Source organism: Lactuca serriola, chromosome 5 (assembly GCF_051521515.1).
Source record: "Lactuca serriola cultivar US96UC23 chromosome 5, Lser_US96UC23_V15, whole genome shotgun sequence".
Taxonomy (NCBI): domain Eukaryota; kingdom Viridiplantae; phylum Streptophyta; class Magnoliopsida; order Asterales; family Asteraceae; genus Lactuca; species Lactuca serriola.
The window spans coordinates 241,266,706-241,289,333 of record NC_136412.1 but is presented as its reverse complement, the minus strand read 5'-3'; the positions used below and the strand labels follow the sequence as shown (position 1 = coordinate 241,289,333).

The window sequence follows — 22,628 nt, the reverse complement described above, 5'->3', positions numbered from 1 at the left end:
TGATTGCTAGCTACAATCCCGCCAAAATACCTTCCATATAAGTTACTATTCGACGTCCGATGAAGCATCATGATTTGGAGTACATTTACGGTCAAAGCATCGATTATAGGGGCTCACAATAATACATTAAAAACTACATTAGAGTTTAGATCACCATTAGGGATGCTTGGAATGGTAATTAAAATACGTTAGGATCATTAGATATCCTAAAAAGATAGTAAATTAGGATTAATAAACAATATCCTAATTAAAATAAGTTATGATCGTTAGATATTTTAAAAGAGATAGTAAATTAGGATTAATAAAAGATATCCTAATTAAAATACGTTAGGATCATTAGATATCCTAAAAATATAGTAAATTAGGATTAATAAAAGATATCCTAATTAAAATATGTTAGGATCATTAGATACCCTAAAAAGATAGTAAATTAGGATTAATAAAAGATATCCTAATTAAAATATTGTTTGGGATTTCCAAACAGTATACTATGTATACCAAACGGACCCTACCTCCAATATAATCCTACCTAGTTATTCCTTGTTCAAATCTTGAAGTAGAATTTGGGGTTATTGAGGAATCTAAACCCTTATGATAATAGACTAATACTTGGTGTTATGTACATCTAGGTCTTTTGGAAAAGGTGTAAGGTGAAGCTTTGTCCGATTCACCAATCACCAATGATTTTGTCATGTGAGTGCATAGTTACTTTCAAACTTACACATAGATACAAGTGTTCTAATTGCTTAAATTCTATGCATGCTATTTTTGTTGTGTTTAATATATTTGTACAATATGATATGATTGATACTTGATCTAATCATATACTTAATAATATAATTTGGCAATAAAGGGTTGTGCGTAATAATAAATGAGAGGCTGCGTTAGGATCGTATAAATTAGTGGTTGTGATAGGTTAAGTGAGAGGTATGTGAATTAGTAAGTCGTGACATGTCATGCCTATCCAAGTACTTTTGTACTATCGTGCTTATCCAAGTACTATTGTATTGTCGTTTCTGTCGTGTCTATCCCAAGTACTTTTGTACTGTCATGCTAAACCAAAGTACTATTATATTGTTGTGTATGTCGTGACTATCCAAAGTGCTAATGTACTGCCGTGTTGTTGTGTTCACCCAAGGCATTATTATACTGTTGTGCCTAATTATCTATGAATTGTATTTTTCTGCCGATAAAGGTCCTTTAATAAAAACCTGTAACAGCCCAAAATTTGAGGCCAAAAATTTTGTTTTTAAATTAAGTAAATCATAATTTATGTTACCAAAACATTGTCACCAGTTCATCATTCATAAAATCATAAAATCATGTCTCGAAAACCATATCATCAGGAATAATGAAAATCAGAGTATAATCCCAGAAAATCCGATGCAAAAACCATGTGTGTGATGCGCTGCTACGCCGCTGGCTCTTTCCCCTTGGACAAAGAGGTACATGAAACCAAAAACTAAAACTGTAAGCACAAAGCTTAGTGAGTTCCCCCATCATACCACATACCACATAACACCGTCGGTATCTTTCAACCGGTAACTGCCATCGGTATCTTTCAACCGGTAACCGTCATCGGTATCTTTCAACCGGTACACACCATCGGTATCTTTCAACCGGTAACTGGGGATTATTTCACCCCCTAGCACTAGCATACAGTAACAAGACGTAATCATACAGTCAGGCATAACTTGGTAGGAACAACTAATCCCTTCTACACACATAGTATATCACACAGGCATATCTCATGACCATAACACATTATCATATCAAGATAATTATCACAAAGACAATCATCTCAAACATAACTACCTACTGGTGGGCCGGCATTGGTGCCTTACACCCACCCTTACTGGAAGGTAACTCACCTCGTAATAGTAGCTGCTGATCTGCGCGGGAACTCTCTGTCTGCTGTTGCTGCTCCGGAAATCCTCTGGCTATGATTCCCACAAAACACTCAATCAGAGTCTGATAACTACTCTTATGGTAGAATGAATATTTTACCCTTGACCTAGTCAAAGTCAAGCCAAAGTCAACTTCCAGTTGACCTGACTCGCTGAGTTGGGCCGCCAACTCGTCGAGTCCTTATTTATCTAATTGTCCTCATTCTCGTCCCTACTCATCGAGTTAGGCAATGACTCGACGAGTTCTCCTCCTATTTGAACATCGAATGATCCTTCATCCGACTCGTCGAGTTGTATGAACAGCTCGTCGAGTTCATCTTCATCTGAAGAACAAGTCCTGTCCTTGACTCGTCGAGTTGTATGAACAACTCGTCGAGTTCATCTTCAACTATTAGGAGATTGCCTTGGACTCGCCGAGTCTGTTCTAGCACTCGTTGAGTCCCATGAACTCCAGGTCTAAGGCTAAGTCCAATACGTTAGGTCACTCCTTTGGACCCTCAAACATCCTTCTAACACTCAACTGCGTTCATTCGAACCCAAACAGAAAAGGGGAGTCAAACCTTGGACTCGCCGAGTCGAGGTTGTCCAAGTCTCATTTCTCGATTTCTGATGCACAACACCTGTCCAGAAGATAGATCTAGGCTCCTACAATCAATCTAGCACATAAAGTTACAAACTTTACGTGCATGCATGGGACTTTGAGCTCCAAAAAGGTTCCAAAGAAGCTCTTAGGTTGCATGGAGCCTTCCATGGATGCAAAAGCAACCCCTTCCTGCCTTGTGACCCTTCAAAGGTCCTAGATCCGAAGTTTGACCCCCAATCATGGTTGGTTTCCACATGTGGCTTATAAAGCCCTAAATCTCCCTAAAAAGGATCTAACAAATGAACAAGCAAGGTATAGACTTTATACCTTATGGAAGCTGCAAAGGAAGCACCAACTCGAACTCCTCTGGTCCTCCTTCGATCCTCTAAGCTTTTCCCTTCTTCCTTGACAACACAAAACACCAAGATCACTCAAAAGCTCTTAAATCTCTCCACACACATTTAGGGTTCGCTATGAAGGGTTTCTGGAAGCAATAGGGACGAATGGGGACGGAATGAGATGATTAAATAGGGTGCAAGTCCTTAAATTAGGGTTTTGTCCAGTCAGACTCTACTCATCGAGTATAGACGCCGACTCGACGAGTCCAATACTTAAGTCACGCGTCCCATCCCGATCCTACTCGACGAGTTGGGCCTTCAACTCGCCGAGTATCAGGACAAAATGCAAAATACTTAAATCAAAAAAATACATACCAGGAACTAGGTGCTACAAGACCCCTCGAGATCATCATATTAGGATTAGTAAGTGAGAATAACAGGAATGAGAGTAATTGGTTTATTTGAATGTTGAAGAATATATCATTAAAGATTATAATATTGTGGATTGAAAACCCTATGTGCTTACTAGGTTTCCCAACCTGACCCACTCAGTTTATTTGAATCACAGGTTATTAAATAAAAATACTCGGATAATGATATATGAGAGATTCAAGAAGACGTAGACCGTTAGTATATTGAGACATTGTAAGTCTCCGTTTATGCTTATGTTGTCGTATTGACAGCAACATCCCGAGTTTTATAAATAAAACACATTTCTTCGAAAATGTTTTAATAATATTATTATCATGTTTTTGGAAAAAAAATACGCTCAATAAATCTTTTTAAAATAATACTCTGATTTAATAAGCATAAACAAATCAGTCTTTTTTTGCCGTAAAAATTGGGGATGTCACAATGTGTTTTATGGGGTTTGTTCTAAAATGGATACAATGGATTAAAGCCTACTTGGTGTCTTCCCGTAGTTCAACTCTAGTCAGTGGATGCCCTACAAAAGAGTTCTCGCCTCAATTAGGTCTTCAACAAGGTGACCCGCTATCTCCATTCCTTTTTATTTCGATTATTGAAGGGTTAAATGTGGCGTTAGAAGAAGCTGTTTCGCATGGTCTCTTTCGTGGTGCAATGGTTGATGATGGAGGTCTTGTGTTGTCCCATCTTTTTTATGCGGATAACGCTTTATTTCTGGGAGAGTGGGATGAACAAAATATAGAAACTTTGGTGGCCGCTCTTAACTACTTTTATTTGGTTTCGAGTCTTAAATTAAATCTTCACAAATCGAACTTGTATGGGATTGATCTTCCTTTTCAGCGTGTGGAGGAAATGGCTGGTATTACAGGGTGTGATCTTGCTTGTATCCCTTTCTCTTATCTTGGGTTACCGGTTGAGGCTAATATGAACCATATCGTCAATTGGAATCCGATAATTCAAAGGCTTCAAAAAAGATTGGCTAATCGGAAGATGAATTTGCTTTCGGTGGGAGGATGACTCATGCTTATAAAGTCGATCTTAAATAGCATTGGTATCTACTATATGTCTGTCTTTAAAATGTCAGAATATGTGAATAATATTCTTGAGTCTTTTCGGTCTAGATTTTTTTAGGGAGGTAGTGAGATCGAAAGAAAAATCCCTTAGGTGAAATGGCAGTTGGTTCTAAACTCTAAGGGAAAAGGCGGTTTGGGAATTGGAAGTTTAAAGGCTTTCAACTTAGCTTTCCTGATTAAATGGCGCTGACACTTTTATAACAAGGTGGATGCGTTGTGGGCCAAGGTGACAAAAAATGTACATGATATGCATGGCGGTATAGTGTCTTCTTCCCTTAAACCGAAAGGTGGGGGTGTGGTCAAGTCTTATGAAAGTCTTTGACAAATTGAACGTTCTCCAAGTTATTATCCTTTTTTTTTTGTTAGACGTATTAGAAATGGAAAAATACTCGATTCTGGAATGATGTTTGGATTTGAAATGAAAAACTCTCTTCTAAGTATCCTAGACTTTTTGCGTCGGAATAGGTAAAAGACTGTTGAGCAGCAGATAGGTGAACCGATATAGGTTGGGTCTGGAGCTGGAGTCGCCAACTTCGTGATGTTGGTGTCACTTCTTCACAACTTACAACCTTGACTGAGGATCTCTCTCATGTTTTGTGTGTCGATAGGTTAGATAGTTGGGAGTGGAGCATTGATCCAGGGAAGGATTTACTGTTAATAGTACTAGGAAATTTATTGATTCTAAAATCCTTGTGAAGGGGGTTCTTGAGACAAAATGATGCAAGTTGGTTCCAATCAAATTGAATATTCACCTTTGGAGATACATTTTGGATAGATTACCTACTCGAAATAATCTGGTGGTTAGGGGTATTGATCTCAACTTCGTGTTATGCCCTCTTTGCACTCTTACGGTTGAAGATTGTGGGCATGTGTCCACTGGGTGTTATGTGTAAAGATATTCGTAAAAAGGTGTGTAAGTGGTTTGACCTTTCTTTTCCTTTGTTCACAAATATAGCAAGTATTATGGAATGGATGAATGGTATGACTCGTTCAAGGGTGAAAAAAGTAAGCTTGAAGTAATTGTCATCACAACTTTTTGGGTTATTTGGTCGTACAGAAATACTAAAGTTTTCAAGACCTATAGCATAAGGAGGAGTCATATTTTTTAGAATATAGTTATTCTCTTTTAGTTGGTATTCAAGTAGGAATATTAGTTTTTTTCTAGCTTCCTGCTAGTGTTCTTAATAATATGATTGTTAAAAAAATGTCTAATTATTCTTTTTTAGAAAATGATTTGGTGAAAAAAAATTATATATTATATGTTTTCTCACTTCGAAATATTTATTTAGGATATGATGATTATTTTGATAAATAAATAAAAATTAAATTATTTATTATTGTGTCGTATTAATTTATCTGATAATTTGATATTTTTATAATTGCCCAACGATGAACAAGAAAATAACCCCACGCCTTTTGTCAGAAGCACTTGCGATGAACAGACGGTTTAGATTAAAGATTTTTAAAATTGCAAAATTGCATGAATCAAAATTCCAGAAACCTATAAAGAGAGAAATAATATTATGTACGTCTTCTTCTTATTATTAATAAAAACTCTTTATAAAATATTTTAACAACAAATAAAGGTACTTGTTTGGTTGTTTATCTGACTGAGTCACCGAGTTGTGTTATCTTTGAGACTGTATCAAATATTTTACAAAACTAATTGAAGACCTTCCGCCTTTGTATATTCAATGTAAAATTGGGGAACATTTTCATATTAAGGCTAGCTGTTAAATAAAAAGCTAGCTAATAGCTGAAAGGCTAGCTGATAAAAATAACGTTTGGTAAAAATAGTTGAAAAGCTAGCTGAAATATATAAAATTACATAAAAGGACATGTAAGAATATATGTTTCTATAATTAATTAAGGGGTGTATTTGAAAAAATTTTAAAAAGCTCCTAAAAAGCTAGTCTAAGTAGCTTTTCAAAAAGCTAGCTTATAAGCTACTTTTTGGCTTACCAAACACGACAACATAAAAAAACTCGAAAAATAAGATAGCTTATCAGCTAGCTGTGGCGCACCAGACACAGCCTAAGATTGTCAGATATATTAATTCATTATATGTCTAATCAATTTATAAGTCATACGAAAAAACAACTTAATACATATTTATGTAATGACATTTTATATTTTTATTAATTTATGTAAAAATAACAATAATTTACTATGATGATAACTAAAATAAATTTTCTATACGAGTTGTTAAGTTTTAATTTGTAACTACTAACTACACATCTACCTTTAACAATATAAAAATATTTATAAAATAACATTATAAGTAAAAACAATTTAAGAAGTCCTAGAATAAATATTTTAAGTAGTTTTTATCTTTTATTTTAAAACAATATCAACTTTTTTAAAAATTTATAATTCTTTAAAAAACAAAAAAACATTGTTGTTTTTTCTTTGTTCTTTTGTTCTTTTTTCTTTGTGTATCCACAAAACAATCACCATGTCCTTGAAAGACGTAAAAGTCTATGAACTATCATGACCTATAACTTCATATGCATCATTTCATATTATAAACATCCCATGTGCAACTAACCATTTCCCTTTTAAATTTACCAACTTAAATATCCGTGAATTTTCATATTTCCTATATGTTATGATTATAAAGCATATATGACCGAACAAATGTACATGAACACATCCACATACATGTGTCATGTGTGTTAACATACTCACACGATGCATGGAAGAAAACTGAATTTCCTCCTATATAACTTGGATTTGTTGCCTAAGGGTATTATCGGGATTTCAATAAACTTTTCTACTTTCTCAAAACCAAAACACTTTCTATTAAAAGGGATCAACATCCATATATTTGATACCATCTTATTTTCTTCCAAGAACGATCTTCTACTAGTTTATTGGATTTATCTTGCAATTGAAGTAGTACACATGTTTTCCTTTGTCATCTTATGTTTTTTCATGTCCTATAACGTTTTATAGGCTTATAGATTACTACAAACGGTGCTTTGTAGATCTGTATGAGACAATTTTCTAAAGGAGAAATTAATGGACCCACTGAAAAAAGAAAAGAACAATAAAGCAAAATGTTGAATTTTTTCTTGTCTACAATCATAATTCAACTTCCCTTTCTATTTACTTATCTCTACTTTTAGTTCCTTTTCTAAGACTCCAAACACAAGAAATTTTCACTGATTTTAACACAAAGGGGTTTCACTCAACCCAAAGTTTAAGTGGTGTAACAATAAAAATGTAAGAATATATCAAATTCAGGATCTATTATCGTTTTTCTTACTTTAAGAACATTTTGATCAAATTCTTTGTGTCTAAGAGTGGCATTTATCCCTTTTTCCCCTAAAATGTTCTAGGCTAAAATATTATATTTTCTTTCCATTCTATATCATGTGTAACATAAAGAAAGAATACCTTAGAAATGCAAAAGATCTTAAGTTGTGCACACATATCAGGAATGTCAATGACTATGCACTATAGTCACCTTTTTCTGTGCAATAGTGCACTCTTTGAGCATCATTTAAAACAAGTGAGAGATATGCTGCGTTAGAAAATAGGGTAAAATCATAATAGGATAATCAATGGATTCTTCAAGGATCATGCTAATTTATTTTCCGAATCAATATTTCTTTCCTATGTATGGAGTAGAAGAAATTCAACCTAGGAAAATCCTCAAAGAGACAATCGATTTTCTAGGCACAAAAGATCAATCAAGAACTAGAGAGAATATTGTGTGTAAATTTCTTATGTTTCAAAACGTAAGAGAGTCCCGATTTCTCCCATAATTCGCTCTTAATTGCCTTTAGATAAGACAATTTAGAGTTGAAAACCGTACAAAATTACATTTGAACCCCCAAAAAATCTATAATTTCTATTATGGTACCTCTAGTAATTTTGCATTTTTTCATACCCGCTGACTGGCCGCCAAGGGGAGCTGTCCCTTGGAACCATGTCAGGGGGCGCGACCCCCTTGACCCCCGTTTTTTGTCGTATTGGGATCAATCTAGAATAATACAAATATCCACTATATACCTCCAACCTTGTATTAAAACAAACATATAATCCCGGTTGAAACATGTATAAATCTCATTGCTTAAAATAAACAGGTGACACTAAAATCACCAACATGTGGCTTATATGCACACAATATATTTTAATGTTGTGTATATGGAAGCTATCATTCTAAAGAATGGTATCATGTCATACATGTTTGGAGTAGGGATTCAATCGAGAAGAATGTGTGGTCCTCCCATGGTCACATATGGGCATAGTGTAGTTAACACATGATTACAGAATAGTTTATGTTTAAGGAGACCATTAAGGAAGATGGAAATAGACATGAAAACATGCTTTAGCTTAAAGGGTTGTCCCTAAGAGTGGTCCTTTAAACACCACTTCTGAATTCTAGTTTTCTTCCAATATTTTATGTTTTGCAAGTTATAAACCAACCAAAGAGTAGGTAACCTAAATGTATTATAAATTTATAATTTATAATATTAATTTGAAAATACGAAATTATATTACAAAAAAAACACTCGATGTGGAAGAATCTAAGTTAGAAATACATTATCACTTTAAAAAGATGGTCCTATATATCTACCAAAATTTAATAAAGTGTGCATGTCACATATGGATAAATTACTAAGAGATGATTGATAGAATATTAAATTAATTATTATGTATTAACATAATGCGGAAGGGACTTCTCACATCGGTTGGCCTTTTAATTGTGCTACATAAATTGGTACGAGACTTGTTCGGTACAGAGCGTTTACGGGCGTTTAAGAACTTCTAACTTTAGTATTTGACAAAATGTTTCGTTTTGCATAGAAAATATTGTTTGGCACTACAAACTTCTAGCGTTTAGCTTAAACAAAACGTTTCAAATCTAAAAGTTACCTCACGTAACGTTTAACAAAACGCTACCAGCTAATCGCTAACCGTTACCAGGTAGTTTTGTAGAACACGCCAATAATTATCTTTATAGTACTAATATTTTTTATAAGTGGTTACTATCAACAAAACATTGTATATTTCATTAAGTATATTAAGTATTTGTAATTAATAATTAAATAAAACAACAAAAATAATTTATATGGTATGTTGTTTGTTTTAAAAAAATACAAAAAAGTTTTTAACTCGCAACACGTTTTTTTAATATTTGATGTAGATTAAGTCAATTTCAAACTTAAAATGAGTATTTTACCATTAAATTATTGTCATGTAAAAAAAGTAAAAATAAAAAACAAAAAAAAAGTTATTATTAAAACAATTTGGGCCCACATCCCCAAGCCAACCCAAACTCACATCTTTACCATCGCACCTCCCTAACATATCGTCTTAGGCTATCCGGAATAGTAGTGCAAGAGACGTGTGATTTCCGACGTGACAACCCAAAGAACGCGTGAACACCGCCCTATAGACCGATGACTTGGCTGTGGAGTGGATGCGAGGATGGATAAAGACGACGAATAAGAAAGCAGCAGCAGCAACGGTCACATATTTGACATTTTTTCTTTTTTTCTTTGAATCCATCGAAATAAAAAAAATGACCCGTTTTTACCGATGAAGAAGTAAATAGGGTGGAAAAATGACGATTCATATTTCTTTTAACTGAAGTTACAACTTTGGTCTTTGATGTCTTTTAATCTTATTATACCCCCTTATTATTCTTTGAACCAAACTCATACCCACAACTTCCGCCGCTTCCACAACTTCGACGGGACCACCACTGTTCGAGTCCCCTCAACCTCACGATAAATCCCCCGAGAAGATCCAGGCCGACTTGTCGCTGGAGCCGCCTAAAAATAAACTCTCTTTCGTTGGAGCACCACCAAATCGACGTCGCCACAGCCTCCTAAAATCAAACCCTCCATCTCTAAATCGATTGCAGGTATTTCAATTTCTTTTCTTGTCCTTGCTTCGATCATAACCCCTTCTTCTCCCTTCTTATTTTTTATTTCTTTTTTTGGATTCATAAGGATGAATTCATTGATGTTGTTGATTTGTGGTGGTATGTAGAGGTGTTTGATGGACAAGAATGAGGAAGATGGTGCTTGTTGATGGCATTACACATAACATTGAATGCAAATTGGAGAATCGACAATTGATATGGCCTGTTAGTGGTTTGATGGTAGCAGAACTATGGTTCGTGAGAAGATGATTTGCAAACTAACGATATAAGGAAGATAAAACATTGAGGCAATAAAGATCAAGTCTCTGATGTAAACCCTCTTTCGCCGGAACACCACCGAATCGACGTCGCCACAACCTACTAAAATCAAACCCTCCATCTGTCTAAATCGATTGCAGGTATTTCAATTTCTTTTCTTATCCTTGCTTTGATCATAACCCCTTCTTCTCCCTTCTTATTTTTTATTTCTTTTTTTTGGATTCATAAGGATGAATTCATTGATGTTGTTGATCTATGGTGGTATGTAGAGGTGTTTTATGGACAAGAATGAGGAAGATGGTGCTTGTTGATGGAATTACACATAACATTGAATGCAAAATGGAGACCCGACAATTGATATGGCCTGTTAGTGGTCTGATGGTAGCAGAGCTAGGGTTCGTGAGAAGATTCCGTGTTGGTGTAGTGACAAAGGCAGAAGTATCTCTCTCTCTTTAAAACCTTGCACATGATTCCACCCTACTTGACTTCTTATTTGTATCTGATCAAGGGTGGAGATGATTGATGGTTATGATGGGTGGTAATGGTAGGTTCTAGTTGTGTCAGTTACAGGTAAAATTTTTGATTCACTACCCAAATGATCAGTTTGACAAAGGCAAAAGTGTCTCTTTAATTTTGTTAATGATATTTGTTGCTTCTGCTTATTTTAGGGCTTGATTCACTACCCAACTGATCAGTTTGATTTTCCAATGGGGTTGTACAAGACTATAAGTTCCAATTCTATTAGAATCACAAATTCCAATTTTGTTGGAATCACAAATTTTTCCGCATGATCTGCTGGAATCACAAATTCCAAATAGTGATCAATTCGGTTGGAATGGAATCATGAATTCCAATTCTGTTGGAATCACAGAAGTTGATGCTTGAAGAACAGACCGCAAAATTGAAAGTGATTATAAGCAACATTATTCTTTTAGAAAGTTTTTTTAGTATTATTCTTTAACAATAAGTGTAATTCTTAATAATTGTTACCCGTATTGTATAAGAAATAATGTATATTTTGTTTTTATCCTTCAATTGATTGTTCAAGAATTTGTTACTCTACAAGAATTTTTAAAGTCACGATCAAGAAATAGGTTCAAGAATATTTTTTATTATTTATAGTTCAAGAATATTTTTATTTTTGAATATACCCATCAATATATTCTGTTAGAATGCCCGAATTAAAATAATTATAATTCGTAAAATCGGATTTTTAAAATTAATAGAATCTATGATTCCTTAAAAAATATAATTTTCCTTTATTAAATCTATATTAATTGACTAAAATACCTTTGCAATTAATTAAAATGATATTTTTCAATTATATTTAATTCAATAATACATATTAATCAGTTTCTTAAAATAAGTGAATTTGATTGGCATATATATATATATATATATATATATATATATATATATATATATATATATATATATATATATGAAAACCTTTTTAATGTCGTGCCTCCAAAACGAATTTCACCCTACTTATTTGATGCCACATCATCTGCCAGGAAACCGACGCCATGAGTATTAACACTGAATCATATCTAGTCTGCCCTATCGACAATCCGTTATGTTGTATCTGCTTTATCTTCCAGAATTCTTGATTCACACACACTTCTCCCTCCATTCATCCACCTTAATCGCTCCCATTACAACAACTTTGACTTCCTCTTCAAGAATACCTCCTACCACATCGTTCACAAAAAAAAACCATACTTCGTTTTCATCTTCGTCTCTTGGGGATCGATTAAAATTCTCGGACTCCTTTACAAAATAAAGTCGATGATGTAAACAGTTCTTGGTCGTCGTAAGTTCCAGCAATAAATTGATTTATTGTTTCAATATTATTTTGGGTTTTTGTTCTTAACCGTTTCAATGTATAAACCTTAAATCAATTGATTTCAAAAATTGTAGGGGTTGATTTGCTTTAAGAAATAGTGGTGATTTACTGATTTCAATCCATGCTAGACAGTATTTCACTCCTTTCTCCTTTAAAATATGGTTTCAATTGTATATGTTTTCCTTTATTTTTTTTATTGCATATTACGTCCCTTATATAAAACCCTATTTAGATTTAGGACCACAACGCCTAATTTTATATATAAAACTATAATTCTATTATTAACTGTTAGATTCAAGTTGTAACGTTTTTGTTGATCCAAGAAATTTACTTGGTTTTTGTGGTGAATGATATGATTCAAATGAATAAAAATCAAGAAAATCAAAATCCCCACTCTTATCAGTTTCTTAATTTTGTATATATGAAGAATGGATTCTGCGAACACAAGAATTTTCTTACCTTAATATTGAAACATTGCCATTTTTCATACATAAATTCAAATTGTGCATTTGGATTAGTTGCTAACTTTCTACATCATTCCACAAACCAGAATACCTCTGGATTAACGATGAGAACCACTTGAATTCATTAAACATACATGATTTGTGGTTCAACATTTTTGCTTTCTGCAGGTCCAACAAAATTGTATTAGTTGTGAGTTATGCATGGGGAATTACTTTTGTCAAAATGAAAATTATGCCACAATAATGTAAGCTTCAATATCATGTTCAATTATTCATAAACCATGAGTTATTTAGTATATTATTTTTCTAGTTTGTGGCTCTAAAATTTCATGAGAACAAAGTTTCCAATTTTTGTGGCATCCAAAAATGTGGGGCAGTGACTTAGCGGTTAATCTTTTGTTTATAGAAAAGACATGTGATATCCTGTCAAGCGTAAGAAAATATAAAGCTAACGATTGTTGTCGTTAACATATTTTGTTGTTTTTTTTATTTAGGTATAAGCATTGACGTCAAACAAGCTTGGATTTTGAGGTGTTTATGCATTTTGCCAAATCGAACCTAGAGTAGGTATCATCAAACTATGAGGAGGTCTTTGATTGTTAGTTCTGTTTTGGCTTATAAACTTAATTTTGGTTACATTGTTGTCTGATTGTGGTTCGGTTGTGGAGACCATTCGATAACATCCCCCTTTGGCACGTATGACAATATTGTCCGCTTTGGGCTCCCGACACGAAAACTTCCCAAGGGGTCACCCATCCCTGGATTACTCTCGCCCGAGCACGCTTAACTGCAGAGTTCTTATGGGATCTGCAACCCTCATGGCTTTAAAACATGTTATGTTAGGGAAGGTATCCACAAACGTTATAAGGAATGATTTGTTCTCCTTCCCAACCGATGTGGGAACAGGTGCAACCCACCTTCACCCCCCATTATAGGGCTCGATGTCCCTATCGAACACATCGACCTGTGCCCTAGCTCTGATACCAATGTGTCAATTTCAAAATAATATATTTGTCACCCTAGACTGGCCTAGTCTAGCTGTAGCGAATAGCTAAGGTGTGGGGTGTCAAACCCTTATAGATCTATACACAAACTCCCACTCTCCCTCCAGGAGACTCTCATTATAACTAACAAGACTTACCACGTATGCTAGGTAGGTACGACTAAAAGCGTCTCATAAGAGCCTTAACAGATTTACATGAGCTATGACTCCTTTTCTTGTAAAAACAGGATAGTTATACCCTTAAATAATTAGAAGTATCTTTGAAAACGTAGTTCGTGACTTCCAAACTATACCGATTATAGTTTATCTTATTGGTTTGAAATTATTTATATACTCTATTATATAAATATAAGGGTGTGTTCAGCATGAAAAATATGAAATCAAAACATAGTACTTAGGTATTAAACCCACTAGATTAGCAAATGACTATACTGTACCATAGCTTACTAGTAAAACTATCTTTTAGATAAAGGTTCCCAAAAACCATGTAGTTTACGGATCTTAGCTTTTCTTATGATTTTATAACATTGATCATGTTAGTTTTGCTGATAGATATATACATATCACCATATTTATCTCAAAACTAGAGAATACCATAACTTGTACAAATAATAATTTATCCTTAACATAACGATGAAAAATTTGTAGTTATTTGTGGAATAAACATAGTTTGACTTGTATCCCCCCCCCCCTAAAACATAGAAAAGCTTGAAAATGTGGGGGTATGAAGCTCACCTTGGTTTGGTGGATGATTTGAAGAGATGTTGAGAAGTTTTCAAGTCCTAACACTTGAAGAGTTTAGTAAACTCTTTGAACCTTAGAATATCCTAAGAATATTAACACATAATTTTATGTGTAAATATGATGAAATAAACAAAATAATATGGAGAATCAATAGCCATATATAAGATACTTACAAGAATCTATCGGATGCTTTGAAGAAATAAGACTTGGAGCTTGAATACGTTTGAGAGCAATTTAGGAGTTCACAGAAGGTGAATATGATAAATGAGGAGTAGTTTTCGTTCATAAAGGAAGAATATGAGTGATAAGGAAGGTTTTACGTTCATTATATAGGAAAAGAGGGTGATTTGATGTTTGCTTGAATTACTGGTGGGTAATACGTAGAGATCTGTGAATGCTTGGGAAAATGTCAAAGGACATCACATCTTAAAGTCAAATGCTTGCTTTTCTCTATTTCAATCTGTAAACGTGTGTGAACACATGTGTTTACGCCCCACATGCTTCCTAGGATGGTGTTTACGCCAAAGATTCCTTCCCAGAAAGGTGTTTATGCCAAAGATGCTCCCTAGGAAGGTGTTTACACCCAAGCATTTGTTTCCTAAGGAGTTTACCCCTCAAACGTTGGTTCTTTAAAGTGTTTACGCCCACTAGGTGGTCCACCATGGAGTTTACGCCCAAAGCTTGCCTCCTTAAGGAGTTTATGCCAGAGGTTGATTCCTTAAAGGTGTTCATGGTCAAGTAAGGTCCACTAAGGGTTGTTCACGCCCAAACTAAGGCCTCTTTGATGTGTCCACGACCATTTATGGCCCAATGGGAAGGGTTTACGACCAAGGGTGGCCCAAGTGAATGTGTTCACAGTTCTTGGGTTATTTCCTTAAGTGTTCTTACGTTTTTAGCTAGTATGCACTCAAGGTTGATGGCCTTAGTGGGATATTGTGCTAAAACTTCCAAAACAAAGTGTCTAATGCGTGCTTCCTATTAACTAGCCAGGAGTGCATTCAATTTGATGGGTTTTAGCCATATGTACATTCCTATGTGCACATGCGAACCCTAATACTTGGATCTAGGTTTCTCTAATTGAACATGAATTGAATCCAAGACTTCTAATGACTAATAGAGTATAATAACAATAAGAAATCAGAATTAGAAGTTTACCTTGAATCACTTGCTTGATCTTCTTGTCCTTGGAGCTTTAGAGTCACAATTGCCACTCCTCTAATGGCTTACAAACAACAACTAGCAAGAGGATGATTTGAGAGAGAGGAGAGGGGATCAAAATCGGCCAGGGTTTCTTATTAGAGCATAGGTGTCGATTCCCTTAACCCTTAGGGTCTATTTATACTTGTAAGGCTCCTAGGGTTTCACCCTTAAACCCTAATTGGATAACTTAGGCCCTAAGCAATCCAATACCCTAACTGATAAGCCTTTGGACAATTTCAAGGCCTATCCATAGTCCTTAAAACCATCCCCCTTTATCCATAAGGGATTTATAGCCCAAAGTACAACTATCATACAATTGACAGTTTATGCCCCTTTATTCAATTAATCTCTTTAAGTCACCAAATTAATTCCTAATTAATTTATGACTTATATTAATCAAATAACAATATTATTATTCCTTATATTACTCTCATAATATATTAATAATATTCCTTCTCTCATAATAAATCATCCTGTCAAGTTGCTATGGTGAAGGCAACCCAAAAGGACCATGCACAACCGGGTCAAATACTTGCCTAATATAGTTGCAGCCTTAGACACTATTCCAACAGTCTCCCACTTGGATAAGTCTAGTAACTATATACACAAGTATAATCCGATTAGCAATCATAACTCTCAAAGACGCTGTTAAACTCTGATCTAATCAATCTTGTCCTTCAGATAAGGGATCGTACAGCCCTCTGTTTAGATATCATGCAGACATTTCTTATGGAATCAATTGTCTAGCATTTGGTTTCTCGATCTCAGATTTATTTGACATAGAACTTAATCGAACACATCAATTTAGTTCTGACCGGGCCCGGCACATAAGTCAAATTCATCGAGCGGCCGAGATATCGCTTTTACCCTCCTAGGATAAAAGTAACATATAAACTTCGACTTATATGCATTTACTTATTCATTAATCAACTATACACAACCATACGTTTTATAACATCAGTTACTGATGCGGTTTCGCATTATCAATGTATAACCAATTAACAAATAACAAACCATATATATCTAGGTTTTAAGATCATATGATATTATCGTCTCGCGATCACCCTTTTATCACATTCCATAAGGTGATTCCAGCAAGCGCGGGTTTGTTCCAATGCTCAAAACCAGTTCATAAGCACTCATGAACGTTGCAGCAAACTTTTGCTATGTCTAATACCATTTAGACAATCTACACACCAATTCATGACAATCTTCATTCATACCTACTTCCAACATATGAACGATTGTGGACAATTTGAATAATTCGATTATTCTTAATAAACTCAATTATTTTGGAAGTCAAAACATGCAAAGTGAAACAATAGTTAAACAATTAACATAAGACAGTAACATTACTCATAAATAATACTCTTTTATTTAATCATCAAATGTTAATTACATTTATCTATTTTACGTTTCTAATACTATCTAATCTATAATAATATCATCCTTCAGCCCAATACTCCTAGCATGTTGCAAGTGCCTAACCCTACTCAGTCCCTTCGTAAGCGGATCTGTTGGGTTATCTTCTGATGATATCCTCTTCACCACAAGTTGTCCTTCTTCTACACGATGTCTAATAAAGTGATATTTTCTGTCGATATGTCAAGATCTACCATGATCCCTTGGTTCCTTGGTCAAGGCAACCGCTCCTTCATTATCACAGAAAATCTCCATAGGCTCCTTTATGGCAGGTACAACTCCAAGATCACCGATGAAGTTCTTCAACCATATTGCCTCCTTCGACGCTTTGCTCGCTGCAGTGTACTCTGATTCACACGTTGAATCAGCTACAGTTTCTTGCTTGGAATTTTTCCAAGTTATTTCTCCTCCATTCAGGGTAAAGACCCAACCCGACTGCGAACGGTAGTTGTCCCTGTCGGTCTGAAAGCTGGCGTCACTATACCCTCGCACCTTCAAGTCATCACTCCCTCCAAGGACTAAGAACCATTCCTTCGTCCTTCGAAGGTACTTAAGGATATTCTTGACCGCAATCCAATGGGCTCTACCAGGGTTCCCTTGATATCTACTAACCATGCTCAAAGCAAAGGCTACATCAGGGCGAGTACAAGTCATAGAATACATGATTGAGCCAACTGCGGAAACGTATGGAACTCAGCTCATTTATGCTATTTCAGCTTCGGTACTCGGACTTTGAGTCTTACTCAACTTGGCATTACTTTGTATCGGTAATTCTCCCTTCTTCGAGTTTTCCATACTAAAACGTTTTAGCACCTTTTCTAAGTAAGTGTTCTGACTAAGTCCTATTAGTCTCTTACTCCGTTCTCTCATTATCCTTATTCCCAAAATATAGGAAGCCTCTCCGAGGTCCTTCATAGCGAAGCACTTCCCGAGCCAGGACTTAACCTCCTGCAGAGTCGGGACGTCGTTTCCTATGAGTAGTATGTCGTCGACATACAGAACGAGGAAGCTTACTATACTCCCACTGGCTTTGACATATACACATGATTCATCTTCGCTTCGTACAAATCCAAACTCTTTGACTTTCTCATCGAAGCAAAGATTACATCTACGAGACGCTTGCTTAAGTCCATAAATGGACTTCTCAAGCTTACACACTCTATTTGGATGCTTCGGATTGACAAAACCCTCTGGCTGAGCCATGTAAACATCCTCAGTCAACTTCCCATTAAGGAAAGCGGTTTTGACATCCATTTGCCAAATCTCATAATCATGAAATGCGGCAATTGCTAGCATCACTCTAATAGATTTTATCTTCGCAACTGGTGAGAATGTCTCATCATAGTCAACTCCGGGAGTTTGAGTAAAGCCCTTCGCACCCAATCGTGCCTTATATGTATGTACGTTTCCATCCACGTCGGTCTTCTTCTTGAAGATCCATTTGCACCTAACGGTCTTACGTCCGGGCACATTATCAACCAAATTCCAAACTTGGTTGTCATACATGGACTGGATCTCGCTGTCCATTGCCTCTTTCTATTTTGCAGACTCCGGGCCTGCCATGGCTTCCTTATAGCTATTAGGTTAATCTAGATTTATTAGTGTACCATCACTAATATACGTATCCCCTTCGGTAGTAATATGAAAACCATAAAACTGGGGTTGAACTCTAACTCTTTCAGAACGTCTAAGAGGTAATGACTCGTCAATCGGTTCAACCGGAGTTTCCTCCTCAGGTTGAGTGCCAGCGGTTGAGGTTCCTTCATCTATCGACTCTTGAATCTATTCGAGCTCGATTTGCCTCCCACTGTCTCCTTGGCTTATGATTTCTCGCTCTCGGAAAACTCCTCTCCTCGCAACAAAGACAACATTGTCCTTCGGTCTATAGAAGAGATATCCAAAGGATTTCGGCGGGTAGCCGATGAAAATACATCGCTCACTACGAGGTTCGAGCTTGTCGTGAGTATCTCGTCTTAGGAAAGCCTCTCAACCCCAAACCTTGATATGTGCTAATGAGGGAGCTTTCCCTGTCCACATCTCGCGAGGTGTTTTGGCAACCTTCTTAGTAGGGACTCGGTTAAGGATATGGGCGGCAGTCTCTAAGGCATACCCCCAGAATGAGATAGGTAGTGAAGCACGACTCATCATAGAGCGAACCATGTCTAACAAGGTTCGATTATGCCTTTCTGCCACACCATTCAACTGTGGTGTCCTAGGTGGCGTCAATTGTGAAACTATTCCACACGCCTTGAGATAGTCGTGGAATTCAAGACTTAGATATTCTCCTCCTCGATCGGATCGAAGCATCTTGATTTTCCTGCCCAATTGATTCTCCACTTCATTCTTGAACTCTTTGAACTTTTCAAACGTTTCTGACTTTTGCTTGATTAAGTAGATATACCCATATCTACTATAGTCATCGGTAAAAGTCACATAGAAGCGGTTCCCATCCTTTGTGGTTGATCTAAACGGTCCACATACATCGATATGTATGAGGTCCAATAGACCATCACTCCTTTCACATGTACTAGTGAAGGGTGACTTGGTCATCTTTCCAAGTAAACAAGACTCACATGCGTCATCTTCCCTAAGGTCGAATGACTCCAACACTCCATCCTTTTGGAGTTGGGCTATGCACTTCTTGTTGACATGTCCAAGACGACAATGCCACAAGGATGCTCTATCCATACCATTGGAAGAATCCATGCATAAAACATCATTTCCTAAGTTATCTACAATCATAACAGTTTCATAAATTCCATTACATGGTATTGCTTCAAAATATAAGACACCATTTAGATAAGCACAAATAGAACCATTCTCATTATTAAAAGAAAATCTAAATCCTTGTCTAAACAAACCATGAAATGAAATGATGTTTCTTGCCATTTCTAGCGAATAGCAACAATTGTTCAAATCTAAACATAAACCATTCCTAAGCACTAACGAATACACTCCAATCTTGGTCACAGGCGACGATCTTCTGTTCCCCATGATTAGATTTATTCTTCCATGCTCCACATCCCTATTTCTTCTTAGTCCCTGCAATTCAGAACAAATGTGGTAACCACAACCGGTATCAAGGACCCAAGAAACAACATGAGATGAATCATTAGATTTAATTATGTATATACCTGCGAAAGACGGCTTGATCTTTCCTTCCCTGATGGCTTGCAGGTAGTCTGGGCAGCTTCTCTTCCAATGCCCTATTTTGTGGCAGTGGTGGCACTCTGCCTCCTTTGGGTTAGGGTTAGGCTTAGCGGGATCAACTTTGGTCCCACTAGAAGAGGAACCATCTCAGGACTTTCCCTTGCGGTGGCTCTTAGACGGAGCCTTCCTCTTCTTGCCTCTTCCTTGCCCAATGGCCAAAACAGGAGCAGCGGGTGGATTGGGAGTGAGTGCAACAGACTTGTCCTTGAGGTTGCTTTCAGCAACCCTAAGGAGACCTTGGATCTTACTTAGGATGACTTCTTCTTTTTTCATGTGGTAGGTCATCCTAAATTGATTGTAACACGGAGGCAAAGAGTGAAGCACCATGTCGATCGCCAAGTCTTCCCCAAAGTCAACATTCAACTTGCGAAGACGATCGACATACCTTTGCATATTTTGCAGGTGCACGGTTAGAGATTCTCTATGATCCATTTTGGCGGAGATCATGTTAGTGAAAATCTAGTAACGCTCCTGCCTCGCATTTTGGTGGTATCTCTCCAACAAGTCTTGGTGCATTTCGTACGGATACATGTCCTCATAGGACTTTTGGAATTCGGCGTTCATTGTGGCTATCATGATGCAATGGATCTTCATTGCATCACGCTCATGAGTTTCAAAAGCAGTCATTTCTGCCGGAGTAGCGATTTCTGGGTTGATCTTTTCGAGCTTCTCATCGAGGACATACTCCTTGTCCTTGTAGCGAGCAATTATGCGAATGTATCTTATCCATTCGCTAAAGTTCGTTCCATCGAAAGTCACCTTTTAGCAAAGGCTCATCAATGTGAACAAGCTAGCAGCAGCGTTGTTCGCGTTCGACATTTACAAATAGAAAGGACAAAGATAGATTAGAATTCGAATCCCTAATTATCACCCAATAAGAAAAATTAGGGCTAGGATCCAACAACAATATTTACATATTAGAAAAGGAATGCCGTAATCTAACATGCAAACAATTTGAAGGTAAGTGAATGACGATTCACTAATTCTCCACCATGAAAACATAACTTTAAGTTCTAAATGTATTGAGAATTCCTAGGTTTGGATGAGATTCATTGAAACTTTTCAATGGCATGTTTAAATCTCGATATGCCCCTCTCGTTTGTGACTGGGATACCGAGGATTACAAAGTGGGTGTGAATTACCATGCAAATTCACATGGTGCCTTCATTGTAACAATCACCTATTCGATGTGCCGATAAACCACACACGCTCCATCGAACTATGATAAACAATGAATCACCCTTTGCCACCTTTGCTTAGAACCAATTAGTGTGCCGGTAAACCACACACGCTCCACTAACTTCTTAGCAAGGGTGCAAAGTGTAATTTCATGGGATTGCATCAATTCACTTTTCCTAAAGTAACTAAGATTGGGATTTTTTTTGAAAAACATGTAGTTACTTTGTATTTCATATTATACTTTTAATGAGAAGATGAGGCTGCCCTATCCTACCTGTTCGGCTAACGACCCTCCACCGATCAAGCAAGCGGTGGGTGTGAGTGTACACCCACTAAGCGCCATTTTATAGGCAACAACCTTATACCCACCTTATAGACCGGCTTCGTGAATGAGGCCTACTAACGGTAAGACTAGCATTTTAATTATACATACATACATACATATATATATATATATATATATATATATATATATATATATATATATATATATTAATCTTGTAATATCATATTAGTATAGGGTTGAATTTTAAACTTGTAAAATTCTAGGGTTTGAAATTTAAATTGTCTAATTAAACTTTTAATCACAAAACATAAATTTCAAAGTACATTCCTAGGCTCTGATACCACTAGGCTCTGATACCACTGATGGGTTTTAGCCATATGTACATTCCTATGTGCACATGCGAACCCTAATACTTGGATCTAGGTTTCTCTAATTGAACATGCATTGAATCCAAGACTTCTAATGACTAATAGAGTATAATAACAATAAGAAATCAGAATTAGAAGTTTACCTTGAATCACTTGCTTGATCTTCTTGTCCTTGGAGCTTTAGAGTCACAATTGCCACTCCTCTAATGGCTTACAAACAACAACTAGCAAGAGGATGATTTGAGAGAGAGGAGAGGGGATCAAAATCGGCCAGGGTTTCTTATTAGAGCATAGGTGTCGATTCCCTTAACCCTTAGGGTCTATTTATACTTGTAAGGCTCCTAGGGTTTCACCCTTAAACCCTAATTGGATAACTTAGGCCCTAAGCAATCCAATACCCTAACTGATAAGCCTTTGGACAA

The 22,628-nt window shown here is 36.2% G+C and overlaps 1 long non-coding RNA gene across 6 annotated transcripts in view; it reads left to right on the top strand.

Annotated features, from left to right (window-relative positions):
* The first annotated feature begins 11,957 nt into the window (after positions 1–11,957).
* Positions 11,958–22,628, top strand: part of LOC145053832 (uncharacterized) — a 36,534-nt gene continuing 25,863 nt past the window's right edge. For 3 of the 6 annotated variants that reach the window (XR_013684612.1, XR_013684613.1, XR_013684615.1), the window contains exons 1-3: positions 11,958–12,297; positions 12,963–13,039; positions 13,289–13,357. This is a non-coding gene — a long non-coding RNA (uncharacterized LOC145053832). Of the gene's footprint in view, positions 12,298–12,962; positions 13,040–13,288; positions 14,079–22,628 lie in introns of those variants that run through there. The other 3 variants (XR_013684614.1, XR_013684616.1, XR_013684611.1) reach the window with 2 other exon arrangements.